This window comes from Falco cherrug, chromosome 1 (genome assembly GCF_023634085.1).
Source record: "Falco cherrug isolate bFalChe1 chromosome 1, bFalChe1.pri, whole genome shotgun sequence".
Lineage (NCBI taxonomy): Eukaryota > Metazoa > Chordata > Aves > Falconiformes > Falconidae > Falco > Falco cherrug.
This window is the reverse complement of record NC_073697.1, coordinates 3228830-3247373: the sequence shown is the minus strand read 5'-3', so window position 1 is coordinate 3247373 and position 18544 is coordinate 3228830. Positions and strand designations below refer to the sequence as shown.

The window sequence follows — 18544 nt, the reverse complement described above, 5'->3', positions numbered from 1 at the left end:
CTTTCCATAAAATATTTACAAAAAATGCAACATTCATTGGCTTACCATCACATAATTTTTGCTTAGAGGAATCTTCTTTACAACCTTTACATACTTTCAGTTCAGTCATAGCTATTAGCTTCTTTGTGTACAGATTAAGAAGAAAATTCCACCATTCTGTAACTTACATTGCACTGTAAATCTCATTACTACCTGAGGAAAAATAGATTGTTCATGTTTGACTCAATTTGATACTTTAAAAGACTCAGCGTGACATGTTATACGGTTATGTATCATTTTGGACGGTAAACACAACATTGCATTATAGCTGTAGTCTGCAACACAAGCATAATTGAATGTAAACAGAAGGGAAAGTGTACTATCCTTTAGATCAAACATAACAAATTGCAACTAAAGGTAAGAATTTTCTATTTTACTGATCCCCACAGTATTATCTAAATATTGTTATGCTGCATTGATATATATAAAAAAAATATCTCTTGCAACATAAAAGTTGCCTTTCCCCTCCCAGTACTTCTTTACTAGTATAGGGAACCCAATGCTTTTAAAGTATTAATTTCTAAACTGTTGAGATGAATGAGCATATTTTCATTCTGATTTTTACCTACCAAACATTATATTTTTTGTGACTACACACGTATGCTACGTACGATGAACACACAAAAAAGCCCCCCAGGATTAAAGGCAGTGAATTACAATGAATGCCACACTACTCATTCTGTCCCCACTCAAACGTGCAGAATGTTATGTCATCCCCATGCTTTTGTATTATGTGCATATGTACGTTCACACTGCACTGAAGGTATTTTGCAAGGACAGGTTCATCCTGCCTATACCTAGCCAGAACACAGTCAAAAAAAAATGTTCTCAAGCTACAGTTCCATAACCATTAATACTGGATCTGTGCAAAGCAGAACAGATTTGATTTGTGTTAGACATGAGAACACAACGGCATTTTTCCCCTCAAATTAGATGGTGCAGACAATATAGTCTGTGATAGCTTTATTCTCTACACTGGTTACACGACAGCTATAGTAGAACAGATAATAGTCAATCTGGCATAAAGCCTGACAATAACATTAACTTGTCAAAATTCCCAGAAAACCGTCGAGTTAGCAGAATATGTTTGTACTGGATCAGTGCTTATCATCACGTAGCTGCAACATTCTTGATTAGAGTGGGAGCCCTAAAGCCAGACTCAGCCTGCTGTTGAACCTTGGCCTCGGCACAGCACACCACGCTTGCAGCACCGCGCTGAGCCACAGATTGCTCCTGTTGAGCCCATTTGCAGACACCCAGCTGTTCTGCCTGCCCTCCACGGAGGCTGAACTGCACAGAAAGGAAAGACTTGGAGTAGGAGCAATAACTTACTTCTTGTGGCTCTTAATTTGTGCTAATGTAAAGCACACTGCCAGTAATTTCACAGGTAAGGAGTGTATACAATTGTTTTATTGCTTGGCTTCCTTGAGCTACAGCAATATACCCAACCTACCCTGGAAGTTTAGCCTCAATTTCTGCAGAGCTAAGAAAACAGTAAACAAATTAACATTTATTACACCTCCCAAAATAAAAGTTGCTTTTCACTACACAAACCCAAACCAAACTACTAGGGCGGCATGCTTATCTAAAAGGAAAAGACCCTTTCCTTTTTAAAGGAGGTTACAAAACTAACAAGGCTGGAGAATTCCTTCTTTACATTTCACGGGTTCACTTATAAAGCTATGAATAAGATTGTCTTGCATATACTAGAAAGAAATGCCTGTTTTTTATACCACTTCATTTCAAAAGTACAAACCCCTTTTCAAAGGGTAGGAGTACATATCTCCTGAGGAATCTGATTGTATTTTAGAACTATACTTGAACTTTAAATCAGTGAAAATATGCAGAGAAAACCAAGTCCAAGACTCAGTTATCCCAGGGCCCCTGTTCAGAGGTCTATGCTCCCATTCTTAAAATAAAACCCTATTAATTCATCTGAGAATCACAGATTAAGGGAATAATGAGTAATATCACAGTGAGAAAACAAATTTAGTCTTCTCTAGCTATAAAATGATACATTTTGTGGGTGTTAACTTTTCAATTAATATAGATAATACCACCCCAAATACAGTACTTCAATATTAAACTTAGAATAAGCACATTTTGCATACATCCTTGTGCATGCACATGAAACAGGATCCCTGAAAAAAAGCATGTATAAAGTAAGAGCAGTTTAATAAGTGTCCCAGTAGCCATTTTAAATAAAGTGATCTAAATTTGGATTCTGACGTTTTTTTCCCCAAAACACAGCTAACAGGCTCCCATTTAACTTGTCTTGTTTCTGTTACTTGATTCCAGCACTCTATTCTGTTGGCCATAACAGCCCCCAAAGTCACAGTTGCTTTGTGAGCAATTACTAGTATCCCCTGTAAAACTAACATCAGGCAAGTTTCCCAAAATAATAGATTGCCCCTGCGCAGAAGTCTCTACATCCTATGACCAGTGTATCCAAAAAGCATTTCCTTGCCTTGTCATGTTTTGAGAGCTGCAGGTTGAATTCAGGTGTTGCCATGCAGTGCTTTTGATAAAAGGCTCTTTTAAAAAATAAAAAATATTTAAAAAAAAACATAAAAATTTTTAAAAATTAAAAATAAAAGGGAGCTTTTGATGCTCCCAAGCATCCCTTACTGCCCTAAAAGGCCAGGCTGCATATAACAGAGTAGGAAAAGGGTGGTTGCATTCTTAAGGGATGCATCCTGCTCCAGAAGAGTTTGAACCTTCAAAGAAAACCCTATACTAACAATTCCTAACAATTCAAAGTAAACAGATGTGGGTTTTTACACAGGCAAACAAACACAGAGCAGTAGGGGTTCGCCCAAAGCAAGACCAACAGCAAAACACAAGAATTTGATACAACACCATCAGTTTCACAGCATAACAAGAACTGGCTTAGTTGAAACTTAGCAGGGAGCAGACATTTCTGACTCTGTGTGTTCTGAAATGTCCCTTTCTGTCCATCAGAAACCTCTCTTAGGCACGTCCACAACACCTACCACAGTTGCCTAAGCCTCGCAGCTCATTAAGCTGTTATAGTTTGATCATGTGTCTGCATCCATAGTGATAAATATAGATCTATGTCTCTAAAAAGAGATTACTGTTACCTATTAAAGGTGAATTAATATTTTCTTTGACTTGGGAAAGTGGGGAATTGAGGGAGGGGGAAAAAAAACAGAAAAGGTAATCACACAACTCTTTTTGAAGTACTGCATAAAATCCTTACTGTATTTGGGGTGGGGTGGGCAGGGGTTAGGTTGGTTTGAAAAACTTGAACAGTACACAAACAAAAACTGCTAACAAGTTCACACAAACCAGAATATTCAGTGCCAGTTATTTAGCTTGTTTTCAGTGAGGACCTGCTTTTATACCAAATCAATTTTCTTCAGACATGGAATATATGGCTCCTTGAAGGATTCTCCCTACCTCTTAAGTGAAAAACCTTACTAAGTGCCTATCAGATAACACACAAAGCATGGACATAGCCTTGAATAGAAAAAAAAATATTGGGATTTTTTGGTTTAAAAGTATAGTTTTGTATCAGAGATCAATAAACTCATAAAACCTCAAATCCCTCACTTGCTAAAGAAAATGGGATATGACAGCATACATTTGGGAACTGCATGGCAAACAACTGAAAGAAAATCAGAAACAGCAATTGTAAAAATGACAGTTTTAAGGAATAATATTGTATGTCTAGATCAACTCCATTGTACATTAAGCGATGCATACTGCATTAGTGCAAATACTCGTTACCCACAGATGTTGAGTCAGACCTCAGTTTAGCATTACCTAGGATATTTTCAGTATTTGTATTTCATGAAAGTAAGACTTCTCCCCACCCTCCAAAGGATGATACATGTTACAGAAGTGTTACACGCTGTTACATCAAAAATAGTCACCCCAATCTTTTATTAGCAGAATTCTGAAGCAATCTGTATGAATCAGTATGCAACACTAGCAACTCACAAGTATTAAAAAAATATAGAATATTTTTAAAGTCACCTCACTTGTCGTTTGTTTTTAGACTCAGTCTTCACATTGACAAAATCCTTAAAAAAATATAGAAGTTGCTCTGCAGAAAGTTTGGCACAATAGCTCTAAGATTAAGAGCTGCATTCAGCTCTATGAAGTATTCATGTACACTTAGATAGAACTTGTCAAAGTTACTATTAACTTCCTCATCAAAAAGAAAGGTCAACAAGGTTCTTTTCTGGTCTACTTTGCAGAACCAATATTACTGCAGTATGTAAAACCATTAAGAATTATATCCATGTAGGTTAACAATGAGAAGAAATATGAAACCAAATATGAAAAGTATGAACATATTATTTAACATGTTTCTTTAGAACTTGCATTGTTAAAAAAAGAGAACCACCTAACACTCCTTCTACACAGCTAGAGTTATTAAAAAATAGTTCTTATTGTTTCTTTGATTTTGAAGAGTAATAGAGTGCTAACTTGAGATCCTGATTTTTGCTAATTCAGAATCTGTGCCTTCTGTAACAATCTGCATGCGAATTGCTTCAAGAAACATACTCAGCTTCATTTGACCTGAAAACTCAATAATTTACATATTGGTTGTTCTCACTTTGAGCACCTGGAGTTTAGCAAGACCTCCGTGCTCCTACTTTTATATTCTTACTTTAACAAACTTAAAACACATTTAAGTCATATTTAGTGGAATCAGTTTCAATTCCAGGTTTTAAGAAAGTGATCTGAAAATCTGCACAATCTATTATTAAGCAAATTGTGTAAAGGGAGCATACTGTAATAAACAGAATTCCCAAGCTTACCTAGGCTTGTAAAGCATCACAAATTTGAAAATATAATATGGTCCTGCAAGCTTTTAATATATTTCCAAAAGTCATTCTAGCTTGTGTAATGACTAATCTCCAGTATGTTGCGTCTGCTTTGTTTTCAGAATTCAAAACCTCTGAAAATCTTCCTCACTGGATATGAAATACGGAGTGTTTTCATATTTCAGGTTTTCATGAGTGCAATTTCTACAATGGAAATTACTACCCTTCTGTAGGTCCCAGAAGTTCTTAAGCAGAGTTAGCCACATAGCTGAAAGACATAAGTGGAACAGGAAACCTTGGGTCTGGGTTGAGATATTCACCCTAAGTCCTGGAGTAATCTACAGTCTGAAGCCACCAAAGAGTGAAAAGGGGGAGCTAGTGAAGCCAAAGACTTCAGTGAATTCTGAACAGTGATGGACAGAAGACCAGTGGCAGAACTGCTACCCAATAAAAGACACTGAGTAAATCTATATCCTGATTTCTCGTCCCTTTCAAACTAACCAGGTTGCAACACTGCCATACTCATCTCTAGCCGTTACACAGCTGTGGCCAAAGAACGTAATTGATTTCTTAGAGGAGAAAGCCAGACTTTGCTTTAATGCTAATTCTTTACATAGATCCACGTCAAACTGCTGATAAAATGCTTTTTCAGATCATAGGGTTGTTGCCAGTTCCTCTTGTATTTCTTAGAGCCATCAGAAAGAAGCTGTAGGATTTTAAAATTATTACTTCCTCCCCCCTGCTAATTCACCTATAGATCACATTTTTATGGAGTTCACCACATATCAAAGAGAGAATAAATGCAAAGAAGAGAAAACTAAGGTACCATACAAAGCATTAATTCACAAAAGTTGTCTTTGTGTCATGCAAGTTTGGAATTTTTCAAGATGATTAAAAAAAAGTTAAAATCGTGGATGCAAAACAAGCTAGTAATAGAGAACAGGAGTTTAATTTGTCTATACTTACAAGTTTTTCCTTAGGAAGGACCACTTCCATATTAAAACTATGAAAAGCAATATGAGTCCTTGGGGAATTCTTGTGAAATAATTTAAAACTAGGACAGCAATTATGAGTATGTGCCTCATTGTTCCTCGAATCATTTCTACTAGTACATAGTTACTCTAAGATTCCCAGAACACTTCAGCTGATAAATAAAAAAAAATAATAAAAAAATATCTCCAGCCATGAAAAATAACACTACACTATATTATACCTCTTAGTTTTCTCATCTGAATGTAGTTTTGAATTGTCCTGGAAAACATTTCTTCTAATGCCTGTTGGAATATGCTACATTACAAGACATGCTTTTAAGTGTAGTATAGTGAATTGATTGTTGGAAATTCTTGAATGTGTCAAGTGAAGGATTACAAAAGAATGCACTTAAAGTTGTGTAACAAACATGAACTCAGGAGTACCCTAGCATGATGATTTTTAAAGATTAAGTCTCAAGAAAGAAAAAAGTGGTTTCCTGGTTTTAGAAGAAAAGACCTCAAGATTGCAGTTCAGACAATGGATTAGTATAGTCTAGGAGGTGTCTTTTTAATAAAACACCTGGTAGAGATCTATGTTGCATTTATACTAAGCTTTATAATACTTGCCTTACAGTATTTTGAATTTAGGGGAAAACATTTCTTTTTTGTGTTACAGGTGCAGGTACCTGATTTTGTAGCTTGGCTCGCACTAATTAATACCCATACATCCTATTATAGGTTTTTTACGTACTAGAACCCCAACAGCCTTGACATTTGAAATACTTTTAGAGAAAATTTAGATTTCAGTCACTGTTTTTCTTCCAACTTTGCTTTAAAGAAAGCCAACATCTAAACAGTAGAAGCAAATAACTTGTGTAGTTTCTCAGTTTTGAGTAAAACTAGAAGTCTATATACACTGAAGAAAAGAACCAAATTTGTTGTTTTGGGGAATTAATTTGTGTATATATTTTCTGCAAAAATCTAATTAAATAAAATCTATTTAAACTCTGACATTTCTTTCTCACAAATCTCATAATTAATCCACAAGACTTGGTGTGAATCTGAATCTAGTCTTCCTGTAATGCCCAACACGAGATCAGGAAGCAGGGAAACGTACTCAGGAACATTTCAACAGGGGTTCAAATCACAGCTGAAGCAATTCAAGGACTATTTTGCTGCTCGAGCTCCACAATTGTGTGAGTTGGTGCAATAAGTAGTACTGGACAGTACCAGCTAAAAGAACAAATATGACAACGAGGACAAGTCCCCGTTAAAAGGTTACAACCACTAACAGGAGTGGCTCCTCTTCAGTTGTTACTGTCACCTCGAGATGGTCTTTACCTCTATGCGTACAGTGCCTTGCCAAACCATAATGCCACCTTGTTTGCCATAAGGAAAGAGAAATGGATTGCTCTATACATCATTTGCAAGCCTAGACATGTCCACTTAAATTGTGGTAAAAAAACCCCTTTACAATAGTTACTTGACAACTTTGAGAAGAGGCTTATATTTGTTGTATTGTAAACACTGGTCTCCTCATAAATAGATTTTAAATTAGAGATTTACAAATGATAAATTTTCCTATTCAGCACACCAACTGACCAGTGAGATACACAAAACAAAGATAACTCCAGTGCATGTGTAATGGAACTTGTAATAGTCAAAATTAAATACCCACAACATTACTTTTTGCTTTATTTGAAACTAATTTAATTCTACAGTTAAGTGGGGTTTGTTTGGTTTCGTTTTTATTCCAGTAAGCCTTTAAATCTTTTAAACTGGATGATAAATCCCAAGTGAACATTTCATTTAGCATAAAATCAGAAGACTGTCAAAATGATGCATTTTCTCAATAACTATTTGCAAATGAAAAGCTAGGCAGTTTGTCGATCTTTTCCCTTCCCTGTAAACTGCACCAGCTCATAGGATGAAATCACCCTGTGACAGGGACCTCATATTTCAGTAGATTTCATATTTAGCTTAGTTCTTCTTCCAAAGAACCTATAATATTTCCTTTGTGTTGGTTTTTTTTTTTTTTTTTAATTCCAGAGGAGCTTGTTGAAACTGGGACATACATTAATCCTCCATAGAATTCCATAGACTTGAGGTGAAAATTCTGCCCTTAGCAATGTATTTGTCTCCTAAGACCTTTTCCCCTCTACCTGACAATTAGTTTTTCCTTCTGTGGAGCTGAAACACCTTCTTGTTCTTGGTAACTGCTGTTGTTATGTATTGAAATACTTTGGGAGTTTGTTAGTAGTTTTCCTATGCAGGTAATATTTTTAAGTTATTTGGTATACATGGATCTTCAATGTACAAAGCATTGAAAACTCACGGATATAAAGCAGACAGCTTTATATCCGTGAGTTACATAATATACAGAATACATTATATATAAATATGCATTTATAGAATATATAAAAAATAACAAATGCATAAAAACATGTGTTAGGCATTGCATTGCTGATACTTCATTTCTGCCAAGACTGTGAAATATGGGTAGGAAGTGGGCTAACATAAATCCACTTGCATGAAGAGAAAGAAAAGTGGGAATTTTTTTCTATTTAGTCCATTCTACAAGGTTTAATTTTCAAAATCCCATACCAGAGGCCACATCAGTTTTGGTTTAGACAATTATCTTAAACAATGTACTTTAGACAAAAAGTCCAATTGTTCTTTAGAAGATTAATGTATTCAAAACTGAGTCAATATACAAACAGCGATCAGAAGTTAAAAAAAAAAAAAAAAAAGAAAATCACAAAAAACCCCAACAAACACCAGACCAAAACCCAACAAAACCTGAAACCAAAAGAAAAAAACAAACAAAAAAAAATTTAATGAATGGTCAACAGATAAACCTTACAGTTTCAGAATTATCAATCAACTTAACACTATTATTACATCACTTCGTATCCTGGGTAAATAAATGTTGGTGCAGCAATTATGTAGTCGCAAAGCAAACGTTCGTGTCCCAAGGCTGCTTACAGACAACCTGGCACATTCTGAGTAGACCACTTCACAGTGAGTTCCGCATAGCTTACCATGGTTACAATACAAGTAAACGGCAAAAAATACTGGGAAGAGAAAATACAACTCAATGCCCAACTAAAATTAGTGTTCCTTTACATGTATTTTAGAAGGCTGCCAGCATTCTGTAGGCTACTTTTAAACAAGTCACTTAAGACAAATGTTAGCATTTCCCTAACTCTAAAAACAAAATGCAAACTAAGAAGCAAAAAAGCATTTGTAGATTATGTATATTAATAATCTATTTTAAAGATAACCAAGATCTAGTGTTACCTCTATAGAAATTTTCAGGCATGGTAAGTTATAAACCATTATTAACCTAAACACATAGTAGTGAATTGTAACCTGAATTCTGCTATTAACTGTTAGAGAAGGCACACTGCCCAATTTAAAGCACCACTAACGTAAAAATCTTGTTAACACAGTAATAATTAAAGAATATGCTGAAAACAAAAATAAGGATAAGAAAAAAATACTTCATTAATAGCTCAGTTAAACTGTAAATCTTTTGGAAAATATAAGCAATACTTGGTTATTTATATTCACAAGTAGGTATTCACACTACCTTTCATTGATATCTGTATGCATACGCTGTTGATAAGCAGCGTCTTACAGAAAAACTGCATTACCTGCGGACAAAGATCCAGTACCACTCACCAGCTCAGTAATGCAAGGTCATTCTAATTACCTTCTCCACACTTTATTCTCCCCTCTGTGGCCCTAGTAATCATGAGGAGTCTTTGAAATGCTGATGCAGCGTTATACTGATTCATTTTAAAATATACTGTATGTAATACTAATCATTGGAACTGCATATTGGATATTTGCTGAGGTTATCTTTAAAATTATTAGGCTACATACTATGAACAAGGCAAACCCACACATTTGAATGCCACACAAGCAGTATTTCCTGTTACTAACAGGAGAGAAAGGTATAATAGTTTCTAAAATGTCCAGCTGTTGGACTAATTTGTTGAAGAAATAAATAAATCTGTCTCTAGTGACTGCAGGGGATTTATTCATGCTTCCTGGTGAAGTTCAGGACCTTGGTACAGGAGAGGTGCTAGGAGCTCTCCAGGCAAAGCCACTGTTTTGTACTTCCCATCTTATACTTTATACTACAGTGTCAAGTAACTAGCTTTTATGATCCCTTGATTTGATAGGATTCTCTATCCATTTGACACCAAAAAAACCCTTCTGCACTAAACAGGAAAGTGCACTCCACCAGAATACGGTCGTAAAAATATTCCCCACTTAGAAAAAAGAGGAAAATTGTAGACTGTTCTGGGTATTCTGCAATAGTGAACCTATTTGATGTTTGAGGAAAAGCAGTGTCAGATGATCTGAAAAATATCAAAATCTCATAATTTAACTTGACATTGTAGCTAATGGCTAAGCATTAAAAGTGACAACTAACACACACTGTAGCATGATTCCCATAATTGCCACTCTGTAACAAAAGGCTTGCAGAAGGGAGGCAGCAATTAAAATGTATTTTTACTACAGCAATCTGAAATAATGCTTTTTTAATTTTTTTTCTGCGGTGATATTCATATGCAGCAAATCAAAGGCCTGCCTTGCCCAGCAAATGGTCCTCTCCCCCATCCAAAAAAAAAAAAAAAAAAAAAAGAAAAATTGGCCCAAAGTAGATGCCTGGAAAGTGCATAACAAAATATATATCATGCTTGCTTTACTGCTTTGCCACCAGCCATCTTCATTTAGAGCCTTTCCCAAGATGGAAATCTTTTTTGTTTTGGTTTTTTGTGTTAATTACCTCACAGTTCTTAAGGCAAAGTTTATTTTATGCTAATCTGTACATGTTAATGGAAGCAGAAATTGATGTTAATTTTAAATTGTATAGGTAATATTTTGAGTAATACATTTGTGTCCCATTCAGTTTTGCAGCCAGCAGCGGCTTTTATGGTACAACAAGCAGTGCTCCCGACAACAACATCTTTTGAAAATTTTCACTGATATATATGTTCCAGTCTACATTTCGATGACAAGAGGAAAATATTTTGTGCTAAACAAGAGTGACTTTATTTGTAATAGCAAAAATGTACTTTTACATGCATAAACTATGAGCAAGAACATTCACTATACGAGTTTATTACTATTTACATATATGGTTTTTGGACCAGCGCTTTTCCCTACTATCTCTCTCCTAAAAATCTGGGGACCGCCCAAGGTGGGGGTTTGTTTGCGTGGGTGCTTTTTTCTATTTGCTATGTAGAAGCTCTGTGGTAGCTTAATGCCATCTTAATTCAAGATAGAAAGATAAATTAATTATATTTCATTTCAGTCTTTTTGACACAGATTTCCCTGTAATGGAGCAGCTCATTGCCCCCTAATTAGGAAAAAGTTCCCTTGCTAGAAGAGTGACCGTCTGCCCAGCTTTAGTCAGGACATAGGCTACAGTCTCACAGAGGCATTTTACAATCTCAAGCCTGACCCCTCAACTCCTGCGTGACCAGAATCGCAGCTGTAATTATCAAAGCTTAGGCCAACCCTCTTACACAAGACATTTGTGCTTAACGTAGAGGCTGGCACCTAGCCCAAGTCACATGCAGAAAGCCAGTTGCATGAGTAGTAAGTTCATCAGAATGTCAAAAGATACAAAGTGCTTACACATTGGACTATCTTGTTTATAGCGTGGACCTATTTTCAGTCAAATGAATGAGTGAAAAAGCCTTATGAAAGAAAAAAAAAAACAAACAGCAAGAACAGTTACTCTGGCCTCTCATTCACTATCTATTTGAAAGAATTTCAGTTGAAAAAACAGAAAAAGAAAAGGAGAGAGGTAAAGAATGGTCTGTGGGTTGACAGATTCAATTTTATCTTCAGACCATAGATGGTCCTTATTAGTCTAGAAGCACCTACACCTGAAACCTTTTAAATTACTGATTGTACAGAAATGCATGTTGTGACTGATCTGAACAAATGCACTATTAGTAAACAGCCAGGTATCACCTCACTTTCTACAGCTATCATGTGCTAAAGTCCCTGTGCGTATAGTTACATATATACAGAGAAGTACATTTTATATGTGCTGGATACACTCCTCAATGTTTGGTTTACCTTTGCTAGAGTTAATTGAACAAAGTAAAAGAGAATCAGCCAAAAATTTTATTCCCGTTAGAACATGAACTTAATTAATTCTCCTAAGACTGATAACACTTTGTTCTCAAACAAGAATGCAAGTATCTTCTCATAAGTTTGAAGCTCACTATCCCATTAAATTCCAGGCAGCAAACAGACAACGTTTTGAAGGAAACTATACCAGTGGCTAAAATAATCAAGGTATACATGAAAGTGGTAAACCAGAAGAGAATAAGACAGAAAAGATATTACTACAATTCTGATATTAAGGCCAACTGATCTTCTAAGAGTATCTTTTATGTTTTCATTTTCTTTGATCTGCCAACACCAGCTTTTTGTTTGTTCTTCCAGTTTAATGTGTTCTGTGCTAGTTGAAGAGCCTTTTAGTTATGACCCTCATTTGTGAAAGTAACCCTTGAAAGCATATCTTCCAGACTATTGCCATAATTTTGATTCCATGCTAACAATGCTTCTTTTATGCAAAAAAGCTAATCCCCCCCCCCCCCCCAATCCACACGCATCATGCACTCATCTCAAAGCTCATCTGGTTCAATAGTATCACAGGATCTTTTTATCAGTTATTGCTCTACAAAAGTCTCACCTAAGTGAATTGGAATACACTATTTTACATTTTTAAGTAAAATAAAAGCAATGTCCCCAAAATGACTGACATTACTATATTTAAATAATAAACTTTCTATAATTATTGTAGTGTTCCTTTTAAGGGGCCTGTGCTTCCGTACACTGGGCTTACATGTAACAACAGGGTTTTGAACTGTGCAAGCACCAGAAATAGATGGGTTACATGGGCAGACAGAAGTAAAATGCATTCTGTAGAAACAAAATGGATTACCCAGTTTCCTCACATTTTAGAGATGCAAAAATCAAGGGAGAAGCACTTTCATGTCCACACTGTGACTCTTCAACCTTGAGATAACAATCTTTCTAATTTTTTTATTGGTAGCTAAATCTGTACTATTAAAAAAAGGAACAAAAATCTCACATGAATTATTCCCACCCCTTCCCCTGGCTCTGATTCAGGGTGAGCTGAGAACTACAGAGAATTCTTTACACATTTTACCAAAGATAATATAGCAAATTACTGGAGAGGAAAAATACCTGAAACACCACACAAATAGAACTGAGAGATGTACATACCAAAAATAAATAATAAAAAAACCCAACAAAACCAAACCCAAAAACCAAAACAACAACGCACAAACACACACAAAAACAAAAACCAAAAAAAACCACCAAAACCAGGCATTAGAAAGATCAGAATTTATAGAACTTTAAAACATGGAAGATACAAAAACTGAAAAAAGTTTGAGTAATTTTACTAGCGTAATGCAGTAATGGTGGATGGTATCCTTTTCTGACATTTCTACCAAAATTTCATGTTTCCTTTTCCAGGGGATACAGTGAATTTGCCCATTCAAGTATTTAAAACTGTTTTTTCAATTATACTCCCACTGAGAAAACTTCCAAGGCGGCATCCAAACCCACTGATTTTTTGAGGTTTTGATTACAGTATAATCTGTTGCTTTCTCTTTATTTCTGAATATAAGGCTACTGATTCAATGAAAGCCAACCATCTACAGTATTGCGTAACATACTGAAAATGCAATATCCCTTCTAGTATTCAACTTTCTTTAGTTAAACAATGAGTATGCATAAGAATAGTAATCTAAAGAGACAGCTAGATAATGGGTTCCCTGCTGTTCATCTCCTTCAAGTCATAGGGTATTTTACACAGGCAAAAAATATAACTGAATGCAGAAAACAAATAAAAGTTAACCTTAGTTACTGGAGCAATCCTCAAAGGGTCTCTTTAAACAAAATGGATTAGAATTGCTGAGTTTTCAGGATAAACTATAACTGGGCCTCTAGATGTTTTAAGAATCGGGGAAAGAAGGGGACAGAATTGCTTTGCTATCATTTCTTCCTTTTTTTTTTTTTTTTTTTTTTTTTTTTTAGTCTATGCATTAGACATTGCCACAAAACAAGATTTCTTTACTGGTAGTGAGGCAAGAATATTTCAGTATCATGTTGTAGGAAAGCAACAGAGTCCTCCCTTTTTATCCAAAAATATTCAAGGGATAGACCTGTAAGCCATTAAGCAGAATATGGATCTTCATACCCAAGATCAAATATTGTCTGTTAAGCAACTCCTATGAACCCTGAAAATGCATTTGTCCCCATGTTGGAACAAAATATCACCTCTACATCTAGCAGATGTTTTCATCTTTAGTATTTCTTCACTGCTTACAGACAAGTGGTATGCCTTGGCTCAATCATGCCATAACATTTGGTGACAAACATATTTCCCCGTTAAAAATAAAAGCTAGTATCAAGGAAGAAAAAAAAAAAAAAAAAAAAAGGTACCACAAAGCTCTAAAATGAAAACCTAATTCTTCCTATCGATTTCTCCGCAAGACAAGTCCCAGGTTTTCTTTGGAAGAAACTCAACTACTTCAATAAACACTGTCACGGTAGGGTTATGTGCTCCCACCCGCTCACTCCCAATCTCATTTCAATTACACAAATTAGAAAACAAAGCCTGAACACCCTCAGCATATTTACAAAAAATAATAGTATCATGTCATGCAGAAAGACCATTGCTCGCCGCACAGACCACACTGCCATCAGGAAGCCAGTTTAAACAAGTTTGCGATGATCAGGAGAGATGCAGTTTGCATTTTATGTAAATATTTGTAGAGATCCTTCAGAAGGTCTCTGCTGCTTTCAAGTACAACAGACCATCAGCAACAAATAATAAATCTTCAAAAAAACCCACCACCCTATAAGAAGAAATTGATGTGGGAAAGGTTATGAAGCCTTTCCTAAAACGCTGCATCTTACATCAGTCCAAGATTTTCATGTTGCAGATTAGTCTGATTTCTGATCCCTCCATGCACTGTCCCCCACTCCCAATACCACTGACTCTTCCGTTAAAAAAACAGCGAACCATTGATTCTACATCAATTTATATACACACCAAAATTGCTGGAGATAATTTTATTAAATAAAGAGATATACTAAGCATCCTTAAAAAGTTTAATTAGATTTTTATCTCAACTCATCGTACCACAACTTATGGAGGTGGATGATTAGTATAATTGGTTTTGATACCTCACAGGTAGAGATTTAGTATTAAGTTAAAAAAAACACCAAAAAACCAACAACAACAAGAAACCAAAACCCACCACCAAAAATAGACTGAATAGTACAGTTCTGTAATGACACTGATTGTTACAGACCCCTCCAAATACTACAGGGCTTATTTTTATGATCTTGTCCAGACATTGCCCCAGGCTGTGATGTCCTTAGGCCAGAAACACCAACTAGCAACATCCCACTCTGCTTCTCAGTGCAAGACTGCCTGTTTCCCTCCAACAATACTTATTTGATGTCTAATAAAATCTGAAGCCAAAATGGAAGCTAATAAAAGATAAACTTCCCAAATCAATCCCTTGGTGATAAACACAGCAACCGGAACGCATTTACTTTTATGTTCAATAGTACAACAGGTATGTGTTTAAAATTCATCTACAAAGGATATAAAGTCTTAACATACACAGTAACTTCACTGTGCATTGTTTTGAATGGAGACTGTTAACAGCTCTTAAAAAGAATAGTGTTTTCAGGAAAGAGAATGAAGACTTAAAAATGATAGTTGATGGCACGTGTCCAATGTTATTTTTAACCCTGGCTGCAAAAAACAAATGCAATAACCAGGAAATCACTTATCATGAACCAGTTCTGTACCTTTGTTTACTCTTTCAGAACACTGACACTACGAACATAACATCTTTCTTCTTTCCAGGTTTCCTGTTACCCATTAAAACATAGTAAAACTTTTCCACTATTTTCTAATAACTTAAAAAATATTTTATAAAAAATACAATTATGGTATTCAGTGAAAGCACTAAGAATCACAGCCAAGTGAAATAGAAGCCTTTACTCCGATTTGGTTTTCCTTTTCCTGAAAGATAAATGAATATTCTGAAGAAGAATCATCTGAAACAGACACCCTACTTGTAGAATTTCCGTATTGCCTGTAGCTGGTAGTCATAATGGTTTTCCAGGACACACTTAGAGTAAGCATCAAAGACTTCTAAAAAACGTATTTATTTAAAAAAAAAACCAAACAAAACCGCACACAAGAAAAAAAAAAGAAGAGAAGTTATAACATGTAAACACTTACCGTTACTTCCTTGCTGTAGAATCTATGTTCTCAATGAAAGCATGAAGTTAGAATTCAAATTATTGCCTGTTGAGAAGTCAAAACAACATGAATATGTTAATTTAATATAAAATAAACTTTTAATTGCAATAAGAATCTTTTTGTACTATAAATAAGAAATATACCCACAATAAGATCTATATTTCCTTTTATTTTTGTCTCCCCTCATGAATTAAGAATCACAAATGCAGGACAAGTGGAAATTATGTCTTAATAGAGACACTGTCACAGAATGAGCTAAGAAATGCTGCCTTGGGACCATAGGAAAAAAAATAACAGTATTTCAGAGTGTGAACAAATAAAACCCCAATAAATGAAAAACAAGCTCTAACTCATTCTAGTACTCCAGTAGTAGACACAAGTTATTACAGTAAGGACACATTCTTTTATTCCTGGCAAAGTAAAATTCAAAGATTAGGACCAGATAATAAAGATATGCATTGGACATAATTCTGGTGACGTTTAAAAACATTGAAATCAAGGTCACAGTACCACCAGTTCATCACTTATTCCGTTAGACTTATCAAACATATCGTATCTGAGAAAAATATAAATCTGATCAGATTGCCAATAACAGTTCTTACATGTAAAGCTAGTGATCAAATACTGCAAAAATGGGTTCTCTTCCATTGTTATATTCCAGTTTTGACGTAAAAAGGGTATCGCTAAAGCAAAAAGAAAATAAAGAGAAGCAAACGAAAAAGCATTTCGTATCATTTATTGTACAGGTAATCCTACTTGTATTTTCCCTTCTTTATATGGAAATATCAGTTTCTAGTAACTGAAATAGCAAACATCATGATTTTTTTTACACATTGACCAAGTCGGGCCTTGAAGATCCCTGAAAGCCGTTAAGCCCACAGATAACTGTTGTAATGCATAAAGTGCCTCTGAATTCTTAAAGTGACTCCTTACATGCTCCAACAGAATGAAAAATCCATGGCCATGTGCCCTCAGCTATTAAGACCCCAAAATTATACAACCAATGAAAAGGTAAGTTGTAATTCTAGACGAAAACTATCTTTTTTTTTTAGACCTAAAATAATAAGTATGTATTTACAGCTATTAAGATATCTTAGCTCAATTGTTACTCCATTTTCCTGCCTCCTCGTGAGAGTTCTAGGATTACTTAGAGAGAATAGTGTTTTGCTTTAAACTTCACCAGCATGTTACATACTTTATATAACACTTAAGCTGAGATTGAATACAAAAGGTGAGATACAGTTATCCTGCAAAAGAAACACTTTATTGGAAGGTTTATCAAGAATATAACTGAGATGAAAGAAAACATGAAGTTCTATCTGGCCTCCAGATCAAAATGGAGAAAACAGTAAGTTATACTAGGAGAGGCTTGGATAAAAGACTGCAACCAAGTATAGACCAGCAGAACTTTGGGCGAGTGTCAGGATAAGTGCATAGTAAGAAGTAATAAATGAAAGTCATAACATGCTCAGCAGTGAAATTAAAATCTTCTCTCTCTCTTTTTTTTTTTTCTTTAAACATTTTCCACTATGAGAAAACCTAGAAACAGCTTGCAAAATGAAAGGCCATTTTAAATGCTAGGAGTATTGAGGGATTAGGCTTCTAAAACATAAAAGTGAAGTCATCTTTTATTTTCTTGTACATGTTGAAAAAACATATAATATGTAATAACTCACATCATACACAGTGTTTTTTTCAAATATTACTCAGTGATATTCATTCAGATCATGCAATTCAGCCAATTAATAGATCACTGTTTCCAGATTTGCTAGGTCATTATAACAGGAGATGTGGTATGGGTTAAGATGCCTGAATGAAAACCAAACAACCTCTGTCTCTCAAATCTTAGTGTTTATACCTTAGAGTATAGGGGGAAATCACTGTGGGGACTTCATTCTGCTCCTTGTCCCTGTCTTCCAGCTCAGGGACATGAGTACCCTGAAGGAGCTGGTCTTGCTGTTAAAGACTGAGGTAAATAAATAAGTACCTCAGCCTTTTCCTCATCCTTTGACACTACGTATCCCCACACATCCAATAAAGGATGGAGATTATTCTTGGCCCTCCTTTTTTTTTTTTTCGAATGTATTTGTAAAAACATTTTTTGTTATCTTTTATAGCACTGGCCAACCCATTTTATAGCTGGGCTTTTGTCTTTCTAATTTTCTCCCTACATAACCTCGCAACATCCTTATAGTTGTGCTGAGCTGCCTGCCCCTTCTTCCAAATGTGGTAACTCTCTTCCCTGAGTTCCAGCCAAAGCTCTCTGTTCCGCCAGGCCAGTCTTCCTCCTCACTGGCTCATCTTTCTACACATGGGAATAGCCTGCTGCTGTGCATTTAAGGTTTCCTTCTTGAAGAATGCCCAGCCTTCCTGGACCCCTTGGC

The 18544-nt window shown here is 35.4% G+C and overlaps 1 long non-coding RNA gene across 2 annotated transcripts in view; it reads right to left on the bottom strand.

The window, feature by feature from the left end:
- LOC114017579 (uncharacterized) overlaps nt 1–18544 on the bottom strand; it is a 631873-nt gene that overhangs the window by 259219 nt on the left and 354110 nt on the right. For both annotated transcript variants that reach the window (XR_008730719.1, XR_008730720.1), the window contains exon 4: nt 16140–16205. This is a non-coding gene — a long non-coding RNA (uncharacterized LOC114017579). The remainder of the gene's footprint in view (nt 1–16139; nt 16206–18544) is intronic.